Source organism: Myxine glutinosa, chromosome 2, assembly GCF_964187855.1.
Source record: "Myxine glutinosa chromosome 2, kmMyxGlut1.1, whole genome shotgun sequence".
Classification (NCBI taxonomy): domain Eukaryota; kingdom Metazoa; phylum Chordata; class Myxini; order Myxiniformes; family Myxinidae; genus Myxine; species Myxine glutinosa.
Window position 1 is genome coordinate 29370972 of NC_136262.1, and position 6000 is coordinate 29376971.

A 6000-nucleotide genomic window follows, 5' to 3' on the forward strand; every position below is an offset into this window, starting at 1 on the left:
GACATTCATGCCAGACTCATTCCAGTAACATGGAGCGCACACAGTCTGCTGCTGGACGTCGTTGTCAGGAAACGGTTTTAGAATTTGTAAAGAATGCAATGAAGGAATGTTAATGCACTCACATCATGGCTAAGTATTCCATACGCCATTGTTTTCTGGATGTCGAAGTAGGCTAGTGTTCCTGGGAGGATGGTTGATGGGTTTTTGATATAATTGGAGAGCTGCTGAGAAGCAAAGGGGATCGAGGGGTACAGAGACCAAGGCAGGAATGTTTGGTATTGATTGGAATTGAATGGAACCGGTCATGATCTGCGAGTGTTGTTTGGACATTTGACATGTTCTCATTCGCACTTCTTTGGGTCTTGCCAAGAGTTAACATGTCATCTTTGTAATTCAACCCTCACCCAGCTGCACTTCCCCCCACCCCTCAAATTGTTGTGAAGGGTGGAGTCTTGCATGTAATGTACTTCGTCATTCTTACCCTCAGGGCCGTCTAGAGCCAGAATGGGCCCCGAGGCAATACTAAGTGGTGGGCTGGGCGACTTCCCACTTCATCCGTTTTAAGATATAATATATTGGGATAAAACCTAACCATATAATATTATGTAGTCCTTCCCGTGGCTGGCAGGAATGGCTGAGAGGTAGGCATACTCACCTCTAAATTGCTGAGCCGGGATTCGAATCCCGGTTTTTCACAGGTAGGGGATTCATCAATGTGTGTGCCATTCCTCGAAAGGACGTTAAAGTGGGCATCCCATCTGCCGGCATTAGTTGGTGGACGTTAAAGATCCCACGGTGTCCTTTGGAAAGACCCTGTACAAATTCCAAATTTCTGCTCTGACCCATCAGCGACACTGCCACACTCTCAGCAATGATGGAACCAGCAGCCACAGGATGCACACAAAAGGAGAAAAGGATCCTTCCAGGTATATATTTGGGTGAAGGAATGATCATTGAAGTCGAGAGCGAGAGCGAGAGAGAGAGAGAGAGAGAGAGAGAGAGAGAGAGAGAGAGGGGAAGAGGAGGAGTGGGTGAAAGAGGGTGAGGGAGAGTGAGGGAGAGAGGGGCAGAGAGAGAGAGAGGGACAGAGAGAGAGAGAGAGAGAGAGAGAGCGAGGAAAATGTTTGAGAGTAAGGGAGAGTGAGTGAGGGAGTGAGAGAGAGGGAATGAGAGAGAGAAACAAAGAGAGAGAGAAATGTTTTAGAGAGTGAGGGTGAGGGAGTGAGAGAGAGGGAGTGAGGGAGTGAGAGAGAGGGAGTGAGGGAGTGAGAGTGAGGGAGTGAGAGTGAGGGAGTGAGAGTGAGGCAGTGAGAGTGAGGGAGTGAGAGTGAGGGAGTGAGAGAGTGAGAATGTGAGAGAGAGAATGTGAGAGAGAGAATGTGAGAATGGGGGCATTTGAGAGAGAGGGACAGAGTGAGAGAGTGAGAGAGTGAGAGAGTGAGAGAGTGAGAGAGTGAGAGAGTGAGAGAGAGAGAGAGAGAGAGAGAGAGAGAGAGAGAGAGAGAGAGAGAGAGAGAGAGAGAGAGAGAGAGACTTTGACTTTTAAACTCTTTTTATTATAAAAGTATAAAACAAGAGTACCACCAAAAGCAATTCATCCAAGAAAATCAGTAAAATCATAGCAATCCCGGAAGGAAAAAACAATCGGTGCACTGCAAACCAAGCGACAGAAAAGGTGCAAATACCAAAAAAAACACACGAGGAGAAAATCTAGGCATAATTTCTAAACTAGGCATAATTTTATATGTACAAATTTACAATCGCATCTGCAACCCTGAGGAGAGACTTAAGAAAGAAAGAGTAGGTCAAGACCAGGGGGGGGGGGGGAATACCAATAATCTCCACATTATTGTGATGACGTATAAATTAAATATTTCATCGTGACGATTGTCATCAAATGGACGAATTTTTAATATATCTCGGCATTTTCCCGTCTGTTATTTCGGGCGGTGTATGACTGACCATGCCGCGATTTAAAAAAAATATATCTCAATGGACTTGAAGTTACAGGCCTTTGAGAATTCATTTCGTTCTATAAAGGGCAACTTTCATCGGATTTTCTTCCCGTTTTTTTTCAACCGAGTCTAAAACTATGTTAGCGACTGTGAAAAATGAAATTATATATCGAATTTGATTTAAAATAAAACTGTGTGAGAGAGGAAGACACCACGGGCCTACAAAACAGGCCTCAAAGCTATGCGAGTTAATAAAATGGTGGATATTTGTTTATACTTTATATGAAGGCTCTCCCAGAATGGGTGGAGCTATGGTTCCCAGAATGGGTGGAGCTTTGAGGTTTTGTCTTCTCTGCAAGAACAAGAAGAAGAACAACAACAACAACAGCAGAGGGCACTCTATGAGCAGCGTCTGCGACGCGGCTAAAAACAGAGACAAAAAGTTAATACAGTGAAATTATGTGCAAAACATTTCACAAAACAATAAACGTTTCTCCATGATTTTACAAATGACTTCTTTCACACACCATTTGGCCTCAAACTGTGGCAGCCTTCCTGTTATTGAAAAAAAAGCAAAGTCCAACTTTACACGGCTCGTCACAATATTTTTAAACAAGAACAAGGCATTTTCCTCATTAGCTCCAAGATCATCAATTTTTCTTTTTTTTGATTTATACACTGCCATTTTTGCCTGAGCAAGCAGGAAATTACCGAACACATCATTCAAATTTTTGTGTGAAATGTCCAAGCCATTAATGAATACACAAGTGTTGAAAACCAAGCCAATCCTAACAAAACAATTCTGAATAAATAAATGAGCCAACGGTTGACATTCAACATAGACATGGAAAACATTTTCAGACCTTTTACAAAAAGGACATTCATCTGCCAGGAGATTTGAAAAGTGGTGCAGCAAGTGGTTAGAAGGGAGGATCCAGTGTGCAAGTCTCAATTGGGCGTCGCCATGTCGTGGCGGTACAGGAAGATGATAGAAACCTTTCCAATTAGGAAAATATGGAGGGTGGGGGGGGGGGGGGGGAAAGGTAAGAGGTCTCTCCATCGAACCCTCCGCTGTGTCATTTGCCCGTGTAAAATAAATCTTACGCAACCCAAATAGAGGTCTTTTTGTTTAGGAAACCCATTGAAGCTGTGGAAGTACTGTACTGCATTAATATACTGTACTGCATGGTATTAAATGTACTCCAGCATTAATCAAAACTAATATGGAAGTAGAGATCTTGTTGATCGTTGGAATTGGAACACGAAGCAGAGAAACTATTTCGTAAATGAATGTCAGGAATGTATCTCTTGGTAGTGGTAATCTCTTGTCCACCTGGTCACAGCCCTAGGCTAGAGCACCCTCCTATTGTGAGGCAAATGGAAACTCGCAGCAGGAGGGGAGCGAGTTGGTGCCAGTAAGGCGAGCGGGATGACCGAGCAACATTGGCGGAGAAGGGATTACGATTTCAGCGCACGGAGGATTAACTCGAGGGTGCCCATATAAACAGAAGAGACTATGAGTCAGGAGCACTTGTCATCAGAACCTCTGCCCAAATGGAACGATCGAGTACGGAACGAGGACAGCGCAGAAGACCGACCAAGAAGAACCAACGACTTGAATACTAAATTCGTCATAGTATTGTAGTTCTATATTATATTGAAACCAGTGAATTATTAGCTAATAAAGCGTTGCTTTGTAAAAGCCCTGTACGGTTATTTTGTATCCTCGTGAGTCAAATAACTATTCCCTAACAAAGCCTACGCTAAAAGGGGTACAAGGAGGAGAGTTAGCACGAGAAAACTTGCAAATGAGTTCAGGAAGGGGAGAAGGAAGCACCTTGTTCATTGTCTGCTGGGCCTCGCTCCCAATTAGGTGCAAGCTGTGCATAGGTACGAAGCACACTACGTAACATGTGTGCCTACCAGGCTTGCCAGTGCGTCAGCTCCAATCCAACTGCCATTTGGGCTTAAAAGATCGGAAACCGATTTTATGTTTTTCGCGACAAAACGTTGGACGGGACACCGATCAGCAGGCATATCGTGGAAATTGAATTGTAAAACAAAGGCTCTACCAGGAACATTTGCTTTGTGTACAAATGTGTGGCTCTTGTTGTCGTTCGGGCTTGCCATGCGTTTGGTATACTCTGATAAATCCAAGAGAGGAGAGAAATATCAAGATGCGAAAGATCCATCAGGAATAGAGCGTGGTCATAGCCTAGTCTCCCCGCCTGCTGCAAAAGGCGATGAGCAACGTTAACCCATGGTGGAGAGGGGTGCGTGTACAGCATGCGTAGAACAACCGAAAGTCGAAAGGCCATTAACCGGCTCTTTATGTCAACCAGGCCTTGGCCTCCATCGGTCAGTGGCAAACTGAGGACCTCGGGTCGCAACCAGTGCTTTCCATCCCAGAAGAAAGACACAAAGCACTTCTGGAGCTGTTGCAGCAACACTACCGGAGGGTGCAGTACAAATAACCTGTGCCATCGGGTAGAGGCCACCAAAATGTTGATCACCAAGACCCTTCCACGATAAGACAGTTGTGTGATCAGACCTTTCCATTTTTGCAGTTTTCCTTCAACAAAATCCGACAGACCAGCCCAATTCTTTGCTACTGTGGCATCATTACCCAAGAACACTCCAAGGTATTTCATGCCATCAATGACCCATGAGAGAGGAGCAGGAAGACTTGGTGCCAAGTGACACAACAGACCAAGCCAAAAGGCCCTCATTTTGTCCCATACACTTTGGCTGAAGAAGCCTTTTCAAACACGGATAGACAATAACGGACAACGTTAATGTCATTGAGGTTCCACACAAAGACACACACATCATCGGCATATGCCAGCACCTTAATGGGTCCTTCAAGATGAGAAGCTCCAACCCTGGTTAGTCGAGCACGCAAATAAACCAGTAAGGGTTCGATGGAGAGAGCATAGGGCAACCCAGAGAGAGGGCAATCTTGTCAAATTCCCCTGTTAACAGGCAAGGGTGTAACAAGTTCATTGTTTATTTTAAGCACACTAAAAATATTATTGTACAGCATCTTAATGTACGAAATGAAGGTCGGACCAGGTCCAAACCGTTCAAGCACTTTGAAGAGGTACCGATGATCAATGTGATCAAAGGCATTCTCCTGATCAAGGAGAAGAAGTCCCAAATCTGTGGGGTTTTCTTGGCACAGTTCGATCATGTCTCTTACAAGGGAGATGTTGTCATAGATGGAGTGTTTGGGTACACAATAGCATTGGTCTTCTTTTAACAATGAAGAGAGATGAGGAGTAAGTCGCGATGCCTGGGCTTTCGAGAATAACTTATATTCTGTACATAACAAAGAGATTGGGTGCCAGTTTTGAATATAGAGCAAGTCTCCTTTCTTTGGGATGAGGGTGAGAATAGCCCGTCGTCAACTCCGAGGGAGCTCTCCAAGCTGACAGCTTGCGTTCAAGGTGTTGAGGAGTTCAGGACCCAATAGATGCCAAAATTTCTTATAAAATTCAGTTGTAAGTCCATCCAATCCAGGCGCTTTCCCAACAGCAAGGCTGTGCAGAGCGGCGCCAAGTTCGTCCAAGGTAATGGGCCCCTCCAGGTGGGAACGTCCACCTTCACACAACACTGGCAGGCCTACGGAGATAGAGGCGACACTGACAGGATTTATTTGTTCCATTGTGAAAGGTTTGATCACTAATTGGTTGAAAGTGATGGATGAGTCTGCCAATTGCAATTGAGAGAGCTGTTTGTTCGGAAGGTGTTTCTTTAAAGAAAAAAAAAATACTTAGTTGGTATGTCTGCCTCGTTAAGGTGCTGCACCCTCATCCGAACTAAGGCACCATGTGCATTCCTCTCAGTTATTTCCTTCAATAAGGACTGTTTCTCGGTTAGGACTCTTTACACATTATTAGTACTCCCGCCAGGGAGTAATGCATTCGATCGTGTCCGTGTGTGTGTGTGTGTGTGTGTGTGTGTGTGTGTGTGTGTGTGTGCATGCGTGTGTGTGTTCGTGTGTTTGTGAACAAGATATCTGGAAAAGTTCTGAACGGATTTGGAT